Source organism: Macaca nemestrina, chromosome 3 (genome assembly GCF_043159975.1).
Source record: "Macaca nemestrina isolate mMacNem1 chromosome 3, mMacNem.hap1, whole genome shotgun sequence".
NCBI lineage: Eukaryota > Metazoa > Chordata > Mammalia > Primates > Cercopithecidae > Macaca > Macaca nemestrina.
In genome coordinates this window covers 186,389,183-186,410,326 of record NC_092127.1, presented here as the reverse complement: position 1 = coordinate 186,410,326, position 21,144 = coordinate 186,389,183, and the positions used below count along the sequence as shown (strand labels likewise).

The 21,144-nt window shown below is 39.9% G+C and overlaps 1 long non-coding RNA gene across 2 annotated transcripts; it reads left to right on the top strand.

Annotated features, from left to right (window-relative positions):
- The first annotated feature begins 13,864 nt into the window (after positions 1–13,864).
- Positions 13,865–17,238, top strand: LOC105487947 (uncharacterized). 2 transcript variants are annotated; one of them, XR_011620673.1, is made up of 3 exons: positions 13,865–13,953; positions 15,116–15,332; positions 17,002–17,238. It is a non-coding gene; the product is annotated as an uncharacterized lncRNA (long non-coding RNA). The 2 variants fall into 2 exon arrangements; XR_011620674.1 differs by having other exon boundaries at positions 13,890–14,084.
- The last annotated feature ends 3,906 nt before the right edge of the window (positions 17,239–21,144 follow it).

The following is a 21,144-nucleotide window of genomic DNA, read 5'->3' as shown; positions in this document are numbered from 1 at the left end:
AGAGCAATATGTCAGGTTTAAGTGGCTCTGAGAGCAATTAAAGCAGAGGACAGAGCACAAGTGGAGGGTGGCTGCAGGAGGTGAAGCAGGACTCCAAGCTTTCACATGCCTAGGGCCTGTGGTAGGATGATAAGTTGACACCTTAGCAAAGGTTTCCCACCCCACCCCAACAGGCCTGTGTATTACACTCCTGGACTTCCATGTCTCAGGTAAAGGAGTTGTTTTAGTGGAAACAAACACACTTGTACACACAAGTTAATGTTCAATTTTTGCTTTTCCAAATAATCTGTTGAAACTCATGGCATAAATAGTCTTGGAAGTCAAGGTTTTATTTCAAAATAGCATAAATATTGAAAGAATCAGAACATGAAAGGTACTGTGACCAATAGGTTGCAAAGAACATGTGATGAAAAAGAGTTACCTTTCTCCTCTTGAAGTCCATAAAGTTCCCACAGACAGAATTGGAGAAAGTATATAGAGAAGCAACAGTTAAGACATGGGTGTTGTCCCTCCTGCAAATGAGACCTAGGCTCCAATTTCTCCCCCTACTTTTGGGTCTATGAGAGGGGCACAGTGAAAGAACTCAAAAATATAAACTATAGAGACATATTTAAGAATCTAATGACCAAAGGCCATGCGGTTCATTACCACAACCAACCAGTAAGTGGTGGGAGCTGGCCAGGAACCTGGCAAAATTTTCTTGCAGAGCATGGCAGTGGTATGCATAGTCAGTAATGCGGAGTGGCATATGGATAAAAAGAGGGTCTGAGCTGGGCTCTTGAATTTTCCCAGCCTTGGAGTGTCAGAGGAGAGCATGCTCAAGTGTCTCATGTTCATGGAAAGGAACAGAAGTTAGGAAAAGAGTAAGTTGGCTGAGTGCCCTAAGGATCAAGAAGGTAGATATGGAAAGACCTCTGTGGGCTAATGACTGGGGACCAGGAGAGACATGGACAAGGTCAGCAGATGCCAGAGTGGATAGATTACAATGAGCAAGGACCACATGCTCTCCCAGTCATATGATTGGCATGGCTCAGTGACCTGAAGCTTAAAGAGATCAGTCCAGAGACATAACAACAGACAGGAATCCCCAACTTGACTGAGAACATTCTAAAATGCTTTTGTTTATTCTGAATGAATTAAGGTTAAGTTCTCCTCACGGAGGAGGATGAAAAGTGGTCTCAAACCGGGCGCGGTGGCTCACGCCTGTAATCCCAGCACTTTGGGAGGCCGAGGCTGGTGCATCACGAGGTCGGGAGATCGAGACCATCCTGGCTAACACGGCGAAACCCCATCTCTACTAAAAATACAAAAAACTAGCCAGGCGTGGTGGCAGGCACCTGTAGTCCCAGATACTCGGAGGCTGAGGCAGGAGAATGCCGTGAACCCGGGAGGCGGAGCTTGCAGTGAGCTGAGATAGCGCCACTGCACTCCAGCCCGGGTGACAGAGAGAGACTCAGTCTCAAAAAAAAAAAAAAAAAGAAAAAAGAAAAAAGAGGTCTCAAATTAGAAGTTAGGTGTGCTTATTGAAATAATTTAACTATATTTTGCACTCTCCTCTCTCTTACTATTTAGGAGTAACATAAGATAAACATGTATCACAATGGTAAGAAAGACAACTTTGAAAAATATGGTGGAAGGGTTTGGATGGATGGATGCGTGGGTGGGTGGATGGATGGATGGATGGATGGATGGATGGATGGGTGGGTGGGTGGATGGTGGATGGTGAATAGATGAATGGATGGATAGGCAGATGGATGGATGAATGGGTGAATGGAGAATGAGTGGGTGAATAGATGATGGATGGCTGAGTAGATGAATGGATGGATGAAGAATCAGAAACTTTACATCAGTTTTAAAAGAGCTATTTTTTCCTGTACTTTTTCTGAGCAACTGTACACACACATGCTATGTACAGAAAATTCTTGCCTGAAACTTTCTGTTGTGTGCATAGAATCAAGCCTTGACATCTCTCTTGACAGAGTTTTTCTGAGCTTCTGACAGCAGTAGATTTATTCTGTGTAGATATGCATCTTCCTCCCTTGGCATTTTGCCTTTTCTTGTTGTCTTACTCTGTGTGTACCTCTGGTGTGGGATAATGGATGCTAAGGCCATTTCAGAACATAAAATCTGCAGTGTCTATATAACCTATCATATGTAACTGGGCACACCCCACCCTAAAAACATTAAGCAGCCTACATTATGTTCATACCAGGGGCAATTATTCCTCAGACTGCTTTATAGCCAAAAATCCATTAGATTAGCAATAGCAGCCCTTTTACAGATAAATAAAATGAGGATCTGGAGATAAAAACCCTGGAACTATTGCATAGACTGCACCAAAATGGAAAAACGGGGATTTGTAACATTCTTTCCAGATGTTAGCTGAAAGGTATGTTTCTGTAAGAAGTGGATTTAGACACAGACTAGTGCAGAGACCATCTTCCAGGCCAGATACTGCCTGACTCCTGGGCAAACACCTTTTGTGAATGCCTCCAGCCTTTTTTCCTGAATTTTTTTTTCTTACCCATTTATCTACTGACTTGCATATTTTCTTCTTACTTGCGTGTTAACTCTGGCCCTAACCTAGTTTTTATTATTAGTATCTAGTTTCCTCCTCCTCCTCCTCCTCGCCCTCCTCCTCCTCCTCGTCCTCCTCCTCCTCGTCCTCCTCCTCCTCCTCCTCCTCCTCCTCCTCTTCTTCTTCTTCTTCTTCTTCTTCTTCTTCTTCTTCTCCTCCTCCTCCTCCTCACCCTCCTCCTCCTCCTCACCCTCCTCCTCCTCCTCATCCTCCTCCTCCTCCTCCTCCTGTCTTTTCTCTTTACTGAATTGTATTCACTATTTCTCTCACCATTCTCCTTGGAATCACTCAAGGTGGGATTTGCCTCAGGTGTTGATTCAGTACAAATTCTCTCTTATCAAACAAACAAAAATAACAATAAGGGGACAGAACTATGGCTTGTTAAGTGGGGGTCCCCCAGGATACAGTCATCCAAGAAAAGTGGTATGGGATGGTGTGAGCATGGGAAGAAGAGCTTGACTCAGAATTGGGGAAAGCTAAACAAAATTGGGGCTCACAAAAGACAGGGCGGGAAGACAATTCACTGGTTGGCTAACACTTTCCTGCCTCACTTGGCTCTTGTTCTACCTACATAAGCAGTGAGCTCACCTGCCATATTCAGGGCTGTCACATAGAATCTGTAGCACAATAGCCGTACCCACAGAGCTAAAGCATAGGGAAGCTTTTCAAAGTAGGAGATTGCAGATATGGAAAAGAAAACCCATTTTGTAGTGATCTAATATTTAAAATTATGTTATGATTAGGGGATTTGATGTCCTATAGAGTAGTCTTTCTTAAAGTGTTCATGGGGGAGAATCAGTATTGATTTAGTTCCCCTCCCATTTGGTTTTACAAAATACAATAAAAATGAGGAGAATCCTATGTCCTCTCACCCATACTTGACTATCTCAGCATTATCCAATTGCTCTAAATGTTTGTAAGTGCCTTGTTTTAATTTCTATACTTCTTTCCTTGCTGAACGGAAGTACATGTTGAAGGACTAATATCAACCCACAGACCCTGGCTGCTCTCATTTGCTCCTACACCCTCACCTGCTGAGGTTTCCTGCCCTCCTAACACTCACTATGGACACAGCGTCCACCCTTCTTTGCCAATGAAGGAGCTCCAGCAAGTGGGGCCAGGAAGAGTCTTCTCATCATATAGATGAGAATAGAGAAAGTGAGCACGATAGTCATCCAGCCAACCAGTAGCAGATACAGAACTCCTTTGGCATTAGCCTAAGCCGGTTGTGCCTGCTATAGGGATTCAATGTTGGGTGATGCTTTATGAAGGAATAATGCTTTAGGGAACATCCTTTGCCTAATGCTGCTTCCTATCCCCTCTTCCTGAACATCACAATACTTATTAAAGCACCAAATGAAAGATTTCATTGTGTCCTGCAGAAGAGACACTTGTTTGAATTTTGTTTCTCAGACATGCTTTACCAGGAAACACTTAATGTTATTCAATCGGTAAGAAAGATCTTGCTACCCTATCTGACTAGTTGACAAGTGGGATGAAAAATGGATCTTACGAGCTGTGAGGATTTACTAACTAGTACAAGAGGTCATCTTGAAGAAGTCATCTACCTTTTTCACTTGTCCCCTTTATGATCACATTATGTTAATGGGCAAAAATGCTTGACAATTAGATATATCTTCAAAAGTTCTTAGAAAACTCCAAATCCCAAGACTTATAATGACTTTGAGTCTGATAATCACCCACTGGTCATTGGATATAAAGGCCATGAGATTTTCCTGCAACTACACACCAGAAGCTTTCTCTGTATTCAGTTTTCCCCAGAGTTAAATGTGTGCCTGTTCATGTGCATTAACATTGTGTGTGTGCAGATTATGATCAGACTGACAAATGTGCCCACTGCACACACGATCCCAAAAATTCTTCGCAAAGCTAAAATAAGACACCTGCTTGTTGCCTGCAGGTCAACAGGATGTTACTTTCATTTACCAGCCTGAGAACAGTGTGTAAAAAGTGGCAGAGGCTAAATAGGAAATGGAGAAACAAATTGTGTCAAGGGAGGTTACAAGTTAAAATTAAATTGAAAGTGTGTTTCCTTCTTGCAAGTGTGGGGAGTACACTGCTCAGTTCTCCCTGGGACAGAGTGAGACCATCCCTTTAAAAAAAACAAAAGGACAGAAATCCACCCAAGTCATATGGTGTATTCTCTGGTCAGCTCCCAGCTGATGACCAAGCATGGCCAGGTACTAAAGTTGCTATGTTTGAATGTGTCTCCCAAAGTTAATATGTTAGAAACTTAATTCCTAATTCAATAGTGCTGAGAGATGAGACCATTACGAGGTTATTAGGTCATGTGGGCTCTGCTTTCATGAATGGATTATGCTGTTTCTGCAGGAGTGGGTTAGTTGTTGCAGGAGGAGATTCCTAATAAAAAGAGGAGTACGACCGCCTTCCCTCTCGCTCACTCTTGTGATGCCCTCCACCACGGTATGATGGTGCAGGAAGGTCCTCATGAGATGCCAGCCTCTCAATTATGGATGTTCCAGCCCTCAGAATCATGAGCCAAATAAGTGTATGTTCGTTATAAATAGCCCTTACTCTGATATTCTCTTATAATAACACACAACAGACTAAGCCAGGAATCAAACCATTCCTGCTCAACGTGAGACCCCCTCTAGGCAATCTTCACTTTAGGACTTTCCATCAGCCTGAATGATCTGCTTTCAATGCTGGACTGAAGTCCTCCCTCCTTGCTTCTCTCCATACTTAGGTGCCATACCTGCACCCCTGGCTGAAGGCTCTCTCTGCATAATCCTGCTCCATCTTCCCATTATCCCTAGGAGACATTTTCCCAGAGAATTTTCTTATCTATCTAATTCTGTCTTGGCATCTTGGTGTCGCTTCTTGGAGGACCTGCAATGTTGGTACTGAAAGTGGTTTGAGAAGGGAGGCAGTGAGATGGAGATTGGGGGCTACATTACTCACTCACTGCTTAGCCAGCAAAGAGGCCTCTGTTCTGAGGGATATGTGCATTAGGGAAACTCCCCAGCACAGACAGATTTACCAGTTGCTAAATATGTCCTTTGTGGTGATGTCAAGGGACATACCCTTGTGTGTGCAATGATGCAGATATTGGAAAGGGATTTAGCTAAAAAATACAATACAAAAACAGAGGAGGTGTGGGTTATTACTAAGTCCTGGATGTCTATGGAGGGATAATGAGAAACTGTCAACAGGCAGTTAAAGGTTAAATGTGAGAGTCAGAGGGCCTTGTTGCAGCATAAAAAGAATTCTTTTTCTTGTATATTGCAAGAGTGTCTTGTATATTGCAGCTGTGTCTACAGCTGTGGTGCAAGCACAGGAAGCACAGGATTTAATTGTCAGAGTGGAGAGCACTAGCGACATTTAAATCCTCTGTTAAAGAAGTTGTGTGACGCTAGAATAAGGGACCTAGTTGGGAAAACCTGGGAACCTGTAATAGGGAACGGGAATATCTGGATAGACTCCCCAAAGGATTTCAGTTGTACAGACTCCAGTGAACCACCAGAGCCTGCTTAGTTCATCCACCTCACCCTAAGAGCTAGCACTTTCCCTGTGCAGAAAGAAACTGCAGAGAACATTCTCCCAACAAAGCAACTAGGGATCCCCTTCAGTCACCCATCTCTTCTTTTGGATGACTGATTAACAACTAGAGTACAACCCAAGCAAAACCTGGCTGGGCTTGATAGAATTAAAGAGATCATACCTTAAAGCAGTTGAAAGAACTACCTAGCAAGCACAGACATATGCCATAGGAATGGCCTTAGAACAGATTTTTTTGCCTTTTGAAAATTAATAAATTTTATAATTGGAAGCACTTTTGAGTTTATAGAAAAATGGAATGGAAAGTACAGATAGTTCCTACATACCCTCTGCCTTTCCTCATGCACAGACCCTCACTATCAATATCCCTTATGAGAGTGGTGCATTTATTACCATTGATGAACCCACATTGACACAATGTCACTCAAGTCCCATAGTTTACATTAGGGTTCACTATGTCCTATAGGTTTTTACAAATGTATAATGGCATGTATTCACCATTATATTATCATACAGAATAATTTCACTGCCCTAAAGATTCTCTATGCTCTGCCTATTTTCCCTCTACCTTCCTGATATGGTTTGGCTGTGTCTCCACTTAAATGTTATCTTGAACTGTAGTTACCATAATCCCCATATGTCATGGAAGGGACCTGGCAGGAGGTATTTAATCATGGGGGTGGGTACCCTCATGCTGTTCTCCTGATAGTGAGTGAGTTCTCTGAAGAGCTGATGATTTTATAAAGGGCTTTCCCCCTTTTACTTGGCACTTCTTCCTGCTGCCATGTGAAGAAGAACGTGTTTACTTCCCCTTCTGCCATGATTGTAAGCTTCCTGAGGCTTCCCCAGCCCTGCGGAACTGTCAATGAAGCCTCTTTCCTTTATAAATTACCCAGTCTCAGGTATTTCTTCACAGCAGTGTAAGAATGGAGTAATTCAAGTAAATTTGTACTGCAGAGAGTGGGACACTGCTGTAATGATACCTGAAAATGTGGAAGCAACTTTGGCACTGGGTAACAGGCAGAGGTTGGAACAGTTTGGAAGGCTCGGAAGAAGACAGGAAGATGTGGGAAAGTTTGGAATTTCCTAGAGACTTGTTGAATGACTTTGACCAAAATTCTCATCGTGATGTGGACAATGAAGTCCAGGCTGAAGTGGTCTCAGATGGGGATGAGGAACGTGTTGGGAACTGGAATAAAGATGACTCTTGCTATGTTTTAGCAAAGAGGCAGGTGACATTTTGCCCCTGTCCTAGAGGTCTGTGGAACTTTGAACTTGAGAGATAATTTAGAGTATCTGATGGAAGAAATTCCTAAAGAGCAAAACATTCAAGATGTAATTATGGTGCTGTTAACAGCATTCAGTTAGGTGTATTCAAAAAGATATGGTTTGAAATTAGAAGTTATGTTTAGAAAGAAAGCAGAGCATAAAAATTTGGAAAATTTGTCTCCTGAAAATGTGATAAAAAGGAAAAACCCATTTTCTGAGGAGAAATTCAAGCCAGCTGCAAAAATTTGTTTAAGTGAGGAGGAGACAAATGTTAATTATCAAGACAATAGGGAAAATGTCTCCAGGGCATGTCAGAGGTCTTCATAGCCATCCCTCCCATCACAGGTCAGGAGGAATATATGGCTTCCAGGGCCAGTCCCACAGCCTTGCTGCTTTGTGCAGTCTTGGGAATTGGTGTCCTGCATTCCAGCCATGGCTAAAAGGGACTAGGTACAGCTTGGAAAATGCCTTCAGAGGGTGCAATCCCCAACCCTTCGCAGCTTCCATCTGGTGTTGAGCCTGCAGGTGCACAGAAGTCAAGAATTGAAATTTGGGAACTTCTACCCAGATTTCAGAGAATGTATAGAAACACCTGAATGTCCAGGCAGAAGTTTGCTACAGGCGTAGAGCTCTCATAGAGAACCTCTGCTAGGGCAGTGTAGAAGGGAAATGTAGGGTTGGAGCCCTCACACAGAGTCCCCACTGGGACATTGCCTAGTGGAGCTGTGAGAAGAGGGCCACCATCCTCCAAACCCCAGAATTGTAGATTTGCTGATGGCTTGCACTGTGTGCCTGGGAAAGCCACAGACACTACACGCCAGCAATGAAGGCAGTGAGGGGTACTGTACCCTGCACAGCCACAGGGGTGGAGCCGGTTAAGGCCATGAAAGCCCACTTCTTGCATCAGAATGATCTGAACATGAGACATAGCGTCAAAGAAGATGATTGAGGAGCTTTAGGATTTGACTTCCCTGCTTGATTTTAGACTTGCAAGGGGCCTGTAGAACCTTCATTTTGGCCAATTTCTCCCCTTTGGAATTGGTGTATTTACCCAATGCCTGTACCCCTATTGTATATAGGAAGTAACTAACTTGCTTTTTATTTTACAACCTCATAGGTGGAATGGACTTGCCTTGTCTCAGATGAGACTTTGGACTTGGACATTTGAGTTAATGCTGGAATAACTTAAGATTTTGAGGGACTGTTGGAATGGCATGACTGTGTTTTGAAATGTGAGGACATGAGATTTTGGAAGGGACAAGGATGGAATGATACAGTTTGGCTGTGTCCCCACCCAAATCTCATCTTGAATTATATTGCCCATAATCTCCCTCTGTTGTGGGAGGGACCTGGTGGGAGGTAATTGAATCATTGGAGCAGTTACTCACGCGGTTTTCATGATAGTGAGTTAGTTTTCATGATAGTGAGTTAGTTTTCATAAGCTTTGATGGTTTTATAAGGGGGTTTTTCAACCCTTTTGCTCAGCACTTCTTTTTGCTGTCACCATGTGAAGAAGGATGTGTTTTACTTCCCCTTCTGTCATGATTATAAGTTTCCTGAGGCCTCCCCAGCCCTGCAGAACTATGAGTCAATCAAACCTCTTTTCTTTATAAATTACCCAGTCTCTGGTATTTCTTCATAGCAGCATGCGAATCAACTAATACACTCCCCTTCTCTTGCAAACACTTGCCTTTTTACTGTCTCCATAATTTTGCCTTTTCCAGGGTGCCATGTACTTGGAACGTTACAGTGAGTAGCCTTTTCCAGGTTGCATTCTTGCACTTGATAATATATGGTCAAAGTTTTACCAGTTCTTTTTGTGACTTGATAGCTCATTTCTTTCTTTCTTTTTTTTCCTCCATTATCTGGATGTACCACAGTTTATCCATTCATCTACTGAAGGGCATCTTTGTGGTTTCCAAGTTTGGATAATTATGAATAAAGTTGCTATAATCATTCATGATAATATTTTTCAATTCATTTAGGTAAATGTCAAGGAATAAGATTGCTGGAGTTTATAGTAAGAGTACGTTCAGTTTTGTAGGAAACTGCCATATTGTCTTTCAAAGTGGCTGTATTATTTTGCGTTTCCACCAGTAGTGAATGGCAGTTCCTGTTGTTCTACATCATTCCCATCATTTGGTGTTGTCATTGACTTTTATTTTGCCTATTCTAATAGGTGTGCAGTTTTATCTCGTTGTTGTTTTAATTTAGAGTTCCCTGATGACATATGCTATTTAACATCTTTTATATGTTTCTTTGCCATTTGTATATTCTATTTGGTGACATGTCCAGGTCTTTTGCCCATTTTTAATTGAATTGTTATTTTTTTCATTTTTGAGTTTTAAAAGTTCTTTGTATGTCTAAGGTGATTTTTTTTAATGAGATGAGTGTGTCTTTTGCAAATATTTCCTCTCAGTCTGTGGCTTGTTTTCTCGATCTCTTGAAATTGTTTTTCACAGAGCAAGAGTTTCAAATTTTAATGAAGTTCAGCTTGTCAGTAATATTTTCATAGATTGTGCCTTTGGCGTTGTATCTAAGAGTCATTGCCATATTTAAAGTAATCTAGATCTTTTTTCCCTATATTATCTTCTAGTTATTATAGTTTTGCATTTTGTATTCATGTGTGTGATCTATTTTGAGATAATATTTGAGAAGGTGTAAGTTCTATCTCTTGATGTTTTTCATGTGGACATCCAGTTGTTACCAAACAATTTGTTCAGAATGTTGTCCTTGCTCCATTGTATTGCCTTTGCTCCTTTGTCAAGGATTAGTTGACTCTATTTATGTGTGGCATTTCTTGCCATTGTTCCTTGTTGCTCTTTCTGTCTTTCACTATTTATCTGTCTTTCTTCATTTTAATAGAGCATTTGATGATTCCATTTTCTTTTTTTTTGGCATGTAAATTATACTTCTTTAAAAAAAAATGAGTGGTTCCTGTAAAGTTTGCATTACACATTCACAACAAAGCCAAGTCTACTTTCAAATAATGATATACCATTTCACAGGTAGTACAAGTACCTTTTAATAACAAAATATTTATTACAATGGACTGATACATGAATTCACTCTCTTGTCCCTTGTATCATTGCTGTCATTACTTTCACTTGTACATGAGCATACAAAAACATGTATCTATACATAAACACACATGATCAAGTGCATTGTTGCTATTATTATTTTGAATGAATTGTTTTTGTAGGCCAATTAGAAATAAGACAAATAAAAGTTTTTCTTTAAACTTTTACCTTCACTTATTCATTCCCTGATGCTCTTCATTTCTTTATGTAGATCTAAGTTTTTGACCGGTATTATTTTTTCCCTCTCTAAAAAACTTATTTTACTATTTCATGCAAGGCAGGGTTGCTGGCAATAGATTATCTCAATTTTTGTTTATCTGAAAAAGTCTTTATTTCTTCAGCACTTTCAATGGACAATTTTGGAGGGTAAAAAACTGTAGGTTGGTCTTTATTTTCTTTCGATACTTTAATAATTTTACTCCACCTTGTTTTTGTTTGATTGATTTCTGAGGAAATTAGATACAATTTTTATCTTTGTTTCTACATAGGTAAGGTGCTTCCTTCCCTCTATTTTTTCCAATAATTTTTATTTATTTTTTATTTTTGAAGTTTGAATATGATATGTTTAGATACAGCTTTTGGGGGCATTTCCCCTCCTTGATTTTTTTTCTTTTCTTTCTTTCTTTCTTTCTTTTTCTTTCTTTCTTTTTTTCTTTTTTTTTTTTTTGAGATGGACTCTAGCTCTGTTGCCCAGGCTGGAGTGCAGTGGTGCGATATCGGCTCACTGCAATTTCTGTCCCTGGGTTCAAGCAACTGCTTGCCTCAGCCTTCTGAGTAGCTGGGATTAGAGGGGCCCACAACCATGCCTGGATACTTTTTGTATTTTTAGTAGAGATGAGGTTTCACCATCTTGGCCAGGCTGGTCTTGAACTCCTGACCTCATGATGCACCTGCCTCAGCCTCCCAAAGTGTTGGGATTACAGGTGTGAGCCACTGCTCCTAGCAGACTTTTTTCTTAGCTTCCAGGGTCTGGAGTTTGGCTGACATAAATTTAGGAAAATCCTCAGGTATTATTGTTTCAAATATGTCTTCCTTTCTTTTCACCTTTTCTTCTTCTTCTGTTATTTTCACTACATACAAGTTATACCTTTGATAGTTGTTTCATACTCCTTGGACATTCTGTTCTGTTTTTATTCCCAATCTTTTTTATCCTGTGCTTTTCAGTTTTGGACATTTCTATTGTCATATCCTCAAGCTCAGAGATTTTTCTTTCAGCTGTGTTTGGTGTACTAATGAGCCCATCAAAGGCATTCTTTATTTCTGTTACAGTGTTTTTGATCTCTAACATTTACTTTTGATTCTTTCTTAGAATTTACTCCTCTATGCTTACATTATCCATCTTTTTTTAGATGTTGTCTACTTTTTCCATTAAAGCCCTTAGCATACTAATCATGTTTATTTTTTAAATCTCTGGTCTGATAATTCTAACATTCCTGCCACATTTGACTTTGTTTCTAATGTTTAGTTAGTCCCTTCGTGCTGTGATTTTTGCCATTGAGTGTGCCTTATAATTTTTTGTTGAAAGATAAATATGACATACTGGGTAACAGAAACTGCAGTAAATAGGCCTTCAGGGATGTAGTGACGAGGCTTGGGGAGCAGCAGCACACTACAGTTCTGTGATTAGGGTTCAGTTTTATGGCGAGCTTGTGCGCTGTGAAGTTCACCAGTGTTGCACAGGCTCCTCTCTGCCTTAGGCAAGATAGGATGGCTAGAAGAAGCTGGGATTGGGTATTACTTTTCTCTTAGGTAGGCTAGGCTCTGATAAAACAACATCAGGTTAGGCTCTGGTGGAAAGTTTCTCCTGAGGGCAGTTCTTCTTAAGAACAGAAGACACATGCACTCGTATGTTTATTGCAGCACTATTCACAATAGCAAAGACTTGGAATCAACCCAAATGTCCATCAGTGACAGATTGGATTAAGAAAATGTGGCACATATACACCATGGAATACTATGCAGCCATCAAAAAGGATGAGTTTGTGTCCTTTGTAGGGACTTGGATGCAGCTGGAAACCATCATTCTTAGCAATCTATCACAAGAACAGAAAACCAAACACCGCATGTTCTCACTCATAGGTGGGAACTGAACAATGAGATCACTTGGACTCAGGAAGGGGAACATCTCACACAGGGGCCTGTCATGGGGAGGGGGGAGGGGGGAGGGATTGCATTGGGAGTTATACCTGATGTAAATGACAAGTTGATGGATGCAGCACACCAACATGGCACAAGTATACATATGTAACAAACCTGCACGTTATGCACATGTACCCTACAACTTAAAGTATAATAATAATAAATAAATTAAAAAAAAAAAAAAAAAAAAAAAGAACAGAATGCTCTTCTGTTTTTCTAAATGGTTCCCTTTCCCTCTATTGGAATCATGAGGGAATATTTCTCTGGTATTCACTGTGAGGATTTGGTAGAGTTCCTGAAGATAAAAGTCACAAAAGTGTGGGGACATTTCTATGTTTAGGTCCCCCTGGAATTTTTAACTCTTAGACTTGTCTACCAGGACAATTTGTCAATTAAAGTTTAGGTTTTCCTGCCTTACTGGTGCTGCTTGCAAAAAATGGTTTATGCTCTGGCAAGTTGCGATTCTCTGTATCCTGCTGTCTGTCTCTCTAATTTGAGGAAGAGCAGTTTGCCCTGTGACCTCACTTTTTCTGATGGAGCTAAGGATTTTTAACTTTTTCAGTTTATTCAGGTTTTACTTTGGTCAGGATGGAGTAGTAACATCTCAGCCGCTTGCATGCTGGACCAGATCCTGGAAATTTGGAATTGGATTTTGAGAGTGTTTAACCAGGTGGATTGAAACACAAGCCTGGGCAAGCAAAAATGCATTGACTGAGAGCACTCTCACAATATAGGATTGAACTCTTTGGCAAGGACCCCAAAGTATGCAGCCAACCATCTGTATTAGTTTGTTTTCATGCTGCTGATAAAGACATACATGAGACTGGGTAATTTATAAAGAAAAAGAGGTTTAGTGGGCTCAATTCCACATGGTTGGGGAGTACTCACAATCATGGCAGAAGGTGAAAGGACATCTTACATGATGAAAGGCAAGGAGAGAGTTAGAGTCAAGTGAAAAGGGTTTCCTTTATAAAACCATCAGTTCTCAAGAGACTTATTCACTCCCAGGAGAACAGTATACAGGAAACCGCCTCCATGATTCAATTATCTCCCACCAGTTCCCTTCCACAACACGTGGGATTTATGGGAGCTACAATTCAAGATGAGATTTGGGTGGGGACACAGTGAAACCACATCACCGTCCGCTAGAGTCAAACTCAGAAGCCAGGATAAAATGATGCCCCATGCTGAACCAAGCAGGGTTCCTGAAGGATAAGGATTCTGAAAGAATTGGTCATAGTGGAATGATGAGGTCACACAAATCTAGAAGATTCACAAGAAGATCCTCATGGAGAGCCTGTAATACACTCCATTCATCAAGGCCAACAAGCTGTGCTTGTGAGAGAGGTGGTGACATTTCTAAGTATTTCAGTGGTGACTGTTGTCTTTCTGTCAGAGCAGACAGTAGAAAAGCCATCACGGAACTGAGCTCTTTAATATCCATGGAGATATAGGGGCCACACAGTAATATAGGCCAGGTAACAGCACTTTCAAGAGGAAGTGGGCTTTTGACTCTAGTAAACTACTCCTTTTTACAACTACAAACATCTGGCTTTAATAATTTGGGGCAGAAACATTTTTGGTTGTTCAGCTGAGGTGATGTGTGCTGTGAGCACACCTCTCTCTGAATGAGCTCTCACCCTGTGTGTTTTGGTCACATCTGGCACTTCCGCTGCCATGACCCATGCAAGCAACAATATATCTGCTTGTTTTGCTTGGTTTTTTTTTTGTTTGTTTTTGTTTTTGTTTTTGACAGAGTTTTGGTCTTGTCACCCGGTCTGGAGTGCAATGGCACAATCTTGGCTCACTGCAACCTCCGCCTCCCAGGTTCAAGCGATTCTCCGGCCTCAGCCTCCTTAGTAGGTGGGATTACAGGCACCCGCCACCACGCCCAGCTAATTTTTGTATTTTTAGTACAGATGGGGGTTTCACCATGTTAGCCAGGCTGGTCTCAAACTCCTGACCTCAGGCCATCAACCCACCTTGGCTTCCCAAAGTGCTGGGATTACAGGCATAAGCCACCACACCCAGCCCAATTTGCTTTTTAATCTGTATTTTGAAAATATTTCTTATATCCTGTCCCATCAAGAAGCATTCTCTCAAATTTGATGCTAACTTTCATCTTATGGACAATGATACTGAATGAAGTTTAGCCTCTTTAGGGTTGTGTCCTCAAATCTCTAAGTAATGTAAATATTTGATAGATTCTGATGAATTTATCTGGAAAAAAAAAAAAAAAAAAACAAGAAAACAATGGATCACAACTTCCCTGTCCATCTCTAAAGCTCTGTTCCTCCAGCCTTTGAGAAGGCCTTCTTAAACTTTGACTCAAATGACAGAATAATTGCCACTCCTCTTTTCTTTCTGTTGTGCAAATGACACCACATATGGACCCATTACAAAGAGAAGAGAATCACATTTAATGACCTTCAATTAAATATCAGGTGTGATGCCAGGCTCTTTCCAAACATCACTGTTGGATAACTAATATACCATCATTTCAAAACAGATTATGTTAAATTCAAGGATTCCAGCGTTGATCAAGGGAAAAACAAGAATGTGAGAGGCACTAACGTTGCTTGGTTGGGCTGTGCTTGCATAGAGTTGCATGAAAGAGTCCCTTCCACCAGGAGATCTTCCAGGGACACTGGCACAAAGTCACATGCAGAAGAAAATGGAGAAAAGGATCTCTTCAGGAAAAGGAGAAAATCATAGAGAGAGCTCACGTAAGTAATGTTCTTCTCTCAGCAGCTGCTGAGGAATCTGAGTCAAAGAGTTATAAAAAGAGGCAGGAATTGAGGGTTTAGCTACAAAGGTCATCTGCTTATCTGTAATTAGCAGATGTTGAGTGTAGTTTTGCAGGGCATGCAGACTAGGTAGGCTGTAAATGGCTAACAATGTGATTATTTGAACTATATTTAAAGAAACTGGGTGTGCACAAATTTTAGTTTTAACATCAATAGGCTTTAGCTGATTGTCCTAGCTTGCTGTGAAGGTGTAAACAATATGGGGACAGTTTGGGGCTAATACACTGGGGCTATCACTACTGGCTTATTTCCATAACAGGCTCAAAAATGGCTTGTCTCATACGATACAGCAGGGGGAAGGTAAAACTGGAATATGAACCCACACTAACATTTATCCTTCCATCAGATGAATGTTATATGTGCCGTTCCTTACAAGAGTGTCTTTTCCCGGCCTAAAAATTTTTGCATTCTCAAGCATTAAAGGGAAAACTTCATCTCCAAAGTGTCATAAAGAAAGATAGTAAAACAAATGTTCAAAGAGTAGCCACTCCTCTTGTTCTGTCATTAGAATCCTGAACTGATAACAGGATTTGAGAGACAGGAAAAAAAACAAACAAAAAAAAAACCAAAAAACAAAAGCAGAGGTAGTGCATATAAGAAAGTAGAGAGAAAAAGGCTGTGCATATGTGCGTGGGCGGATGTGAGCGATAAAGAGGAATGCAGAGGGATAAAGAGAGAACAAACTGGAGTGTTTACGTTCTTTAGATCTTTAACTTCTTTGAGAATGTTACTTTTCCCATTGTCTTCCAGTTTTACTGAGGTGTGGTTGACAAATACAAATTATGTATATTGATGGTATACAACATAAGGATATATGTACACATTGTGAAATGATTACCACATTAAGCTAATTAATATATCAACCAGCTCACATCGTTTTTTGCTGTTGTTTGAATATTCAAGTTCTATTCTCTTAGCTTTCAACGATACGTTATTAACGAAAATCAGCATGCTGTCTATTAGAATTCAACAACTTACTCACTTTATCACTGAACGTTTGTACCCTTTGTGCCTCTTTCCACTGCTTCAGTGAGATTTTGAATTTGTCGAAGTCAGCCATCTGGGAGACATCAATGATATATCTTTTTGAATTAAAAAACCAATATTATGACAAGAAACATGCAGTAAAATATTTTATTAGAAACCTATATTAACAGAGGTTTATGATAATGAATTGTTAGGATTTATTATTGCCCATGGCCAGCATGAAAGCAGGTGACCCCCTTAGTGTAGGGTTTATTTAACATTCACCCTTCCAAGGAAGGTTTAGCCTTATTGGGACGTCATGTTTAGGAGGTCTCCCGTTAGGATACCTGACGTGTACTGGACTTGGGCTTTATTTCCCATCTCCCTGGATGGCATCAAAATGCAAGTTCCAGGTCACTACAATATTTCAGACATGCTCAGTAACTTTGGCACTTTGTGTCCTTGGGGTGACCACCTTCTTCACCTGGTGTGGGGACTCTGGGGGTTTTTAACTCTTAAGTTCAGAACTCTTTCCTCTAATTCAACTAGCAAAGCTTTTTTTCTTCACTCCCTCTCCACCCTGATTAACTTTGTGGATGCTTTTCTTTTCCCTTGATTGAAGTGTGATTCAGGAAGAGCTGAAGTTTTTCTACTCCATTTGGATCATTTTCACCTCTCTGAAGCTTCTTTAAGAAAATAAATTGCATTAAATGTTTGGCATTAAAATATTCCATATTAAGAAGCAAGGCAGGAAGAAATGGAAGAAGAAAAAAAAAACATTCCTTTATATTATAATGCAAGTGCATATTCATATTCTGAATTTTAAAATTAATAATAAAACTGTTTTTATCTTTAGGAATATCATGAGCACCACTATCCATAATATTCTACCCTAGAACAGATCATGCATTTATCCAACGTTGAAAAAAACACATGTTCCATTCTCTTATAGGTGAGGAAATTAGAAATCACCGGGAGGTTTGTTTTTGTTGTTAGCTATAGCTTCTCAAAACCTTCTTCCCAAAGATTCTGATTCTGTACGGTAGGTTTGGATCTTAGCAAACACATTAAAAAAAAAAAAAAAAAAAAAAAAAAACTCTTCAAGTGATTTGGGGAGTTAGATTTGTGATATGCTGAATTACTCCAGGTTTCCTTTGATGTTGATCACTATGAACTCAGAGAAAGATAATGCCTTGTCTAAACTCACAACAGCGCTACAGAGTGATAGATTCCAGATTAGACCTCAGACTCCTGCCCTCCAGAGCAGCACGGAAAATTCTGTCATATACAAACCATGGAATTTACTCTTTCTCTGTATAGTCATCAGTCTAAGCGCTGCTCATTAGGCAGAAAATATTTGCTTTGAACAGTGTCTTGCTTCATTTACATAGAATTGAAAAAAGAAGGCTGACATTTCCCAAGTCTTGTGCAACAATAAAAAATGCGAAAGTGGATTTAATTCCCTGACCTCCTAAACACATGCCCTCCATTCTCCACTCCAGAGAAAAAAATGTTTTCCATTTAAAAGGTGTTTTGACATTGATTAGTTGAGACTAAAGTCTCACATAACTCAACTGCTTGAAAATAAAGTCACAGCTAATGGCTCTTCCGGGCTTCAGCCAAAGAAACGTTGAGCAGCATCTAAAGAAACATCTGTCTTTTCATATGTATGAATAGTTTTTGTTGTAAATCCTATAGGATTCTTGATATTCATTATGAAAGAAAATCCTTATGATCATTTTAAAGACCATCTGCTAGGGGTTTAGGATCATCACCTTGCTGGGCTTCCTGGAGCACTGTGTCCAAAAGGAAATAACAAACATACTGTAAAAATTCCTACAACTTTTTTTCTTCACTCCCTCCCCACCCTGATTAACATTGTAGATGCTTTTCTTTTCCCTTTATTGAAGAGCTGAATTCAGGAAGAGCTGGCTTTTCTACTCCATTTGGATGATTTTCGTCTCTTTGAAGTAACGCTACCTTAGAGCTAGAAACAATTTTTGGAGATCTAAAGCTCTGGCTATCAACAGTGGGAAATTTATTTTTATCAACCCTTTTTTCTTCCCATTTGATATATGACTGGGCTCTTAAAAGTATCAGTTGAATCGACTGAATACCATGCAAAGGAATGTATGTCGAGTCGTCAGCACCTTGTGATTAATACAAGTGTGACTCAGGAAAACACACAAACACAAAGAGTGGGAGAGCAAGAGTGGGAGCCAGAGAGAGAGTGAGAGCCAGAGAGAGCGAAAGCCAGAGAGAGAGCGAGAGCCAGAGAGAGAGCGAGAGCCAGAGAGAGAGTGAGAGCGAGAGAGCGAGAGAGATAATACAGTTGGTATTATTTGAGTTTTGAAAGCACAGGGACATCAAAGTCTTTCTTGATGTGCTGCAAAATGTTACCAAAGCAGTTACATTTTACGCTCTGTTCTTAGAATAATGTCACATGGAAAACTGTAACTTTTAAGATACAAAGATGCTCCTGGAGAAACTTATTGAAAACTCAGAAAGCAGTGTCAGCATGGAGTTGAAGTGACCTCTTCCTCTATGTAAAAAAGGTGTCTGATGAAGTAACCCAGGGAAAATCTGTTTTTCCCCTACATCTTACTTAAGATGTGTTCTCCAATTGATTGGTCAGTGCTACAAACTCACCATTCTCTTGTCAAATGCCAGCAAGCATGGGAATACCATCTTTCAGGTGAGAAGCTGAGCACAGAATTTTCCTATTGCAGAGGCATACACACATCCCACGCCTTTCCTGTGCACTGTTTTTCTTTTTCTTTGTAATGTGTTCTGCCAAAACCACAATCTCTCCAAGATATAAGCTCAAAACTAGAATAACGAAGTAGGATATATCCTTACTATAACCATGAGCTTGAGATGTCCGTATATGTTACAAGTTAAAAATTCCAATCTCCGCGACGGATTAACTGTGGGATCTCAGGTAAGTTGATCATCTATTCTGAGTCTCAGTTTCCAAAAGAGAACACAAAGCCCGTAGCACAGTCCTGGAGCCCAAATGAGCCCAAAGGTGTGTCACAAATATTGGGTACATGTATTATAGAACACTTATGCTAAGAACCAAAATTTCTATGTTGCATTATTTTCCTTGGGTATGATTTTGTTCTCCCAAGATTTTTAGACTCCTCCAAGCAAGGGATGAAGTTTGTCTGTTCTTTATGTTTTGTGAGAGTACAGTGTTGAGCCAGCAACATACTAGTGGCAAATTAGCATTGTTGATTGTCTGTCGGGTTCATTCAATTGATTGAATAGCCAAAATAGCAACATTTACTCTATCTTGACTTGAATTTTCTTGTTGCATATTAGTTTGTTTTGTAAAAATGATTATGTATATTCCTTTTCCCCGAAAAATAATTCTGATCAACCAAAACTAGACATTGACAGGTTCTGTTGGTCAGCTTCTACTTTAAGCACTAATAAAGGCTAAAATGACCACATCTTCAGTCACGCTGTAGAAAACAGAGGGGATCGTTGTGCTCAAAGAGGAACTCTGATTGGTAAGACCGCACTTGAATTGTTCTATAAGTTAGTCAAATCACTTCCCTTTGAGCCTGAATTACGTTTTTGCAAAATGGTATTAATAATTTACGTTCTGCATGTTCTATAGACTGCTATTAAGTGTTTGTCAAAAGATGAATTAATAAATGATAGACAAATGTGAAGCTAATTCTTTGGTGGTGTATGGGCATTCGCGGAGGATTGGATACTAGCTCCATGAAGTACTACTTTTTAAAGCAATTTATTAGGAATTGGTAGTTCACGTTCTAGGCTATTCTAGATCAAAGCCCGTATTTAGAATGCTTATTCCTTCAGGTTCAAACAAGGACAATAGCTACAAGACAGTTTTTTCTCCTACATTATTGACATTAATGATATATATAGGGATGTACCAGGTTTTAGGAGGAAGAACAAGTATAGCATTTGAAAATAGAAATCTACAGAGGAATTTATTTCTCCTATTTGTAGTTGTGCCTTCTTGGGTCAGCATTTGTCTTTTCTGAGTTTGCTCATCAGCCAAATAAATAATAATACCTTCACCATCTCCCATAATGACACAGATTTATTTCAAAATGAAATAAATAATGCCACCATTACTATCATATCACACAGAATATGGAGAAATTTCAGGGAGAGGCTCACAATAGGAAACCTGAATTAGTTTAAAAGAAAACCTAGGGACATTGGTTATATATCCTATAGTTTCCTGTGATATTTTGACTAGATGACTTTATTAAGATACCTGTTTCTACCACCTATAAATGGACGTGAGGGAGGGCAATATCACATGTAATAAGTCTGTGTCTCTTCAATTTATGGGTTGCTCCATTGATGAGTGATTGTCCCCACTAAACTACACCTGGGAGAAATAATAGAGCGTTTGGAAGGACCAGGAACTCTAAACAAAAGAGTCTTATAGAAGTGCATAGAGCAAGAATCGCAAATCAGAGACAAAATATAACAGGCAGTCTGCAGACAATGAATACTCATTTCACAAAACATCAGAATAATGATAACCTCTGGAGAAAGAGAGAAGAGTAAAACTGGGAATGAGCTCACAGAGCCATTGAAGATACTAGCCTAATCTATTTCTTAACCTGAGTTTTGATTACACACGCTTTATGATTATTTGTAATTTGTCCATGCATAAATTATATATTTTTCAAATGTACATTTAACATTAAATGTATTTATGACATAAAAAATATACAGAAGTACTGCAAATCCAGGATCTACAGTGGGATTAATG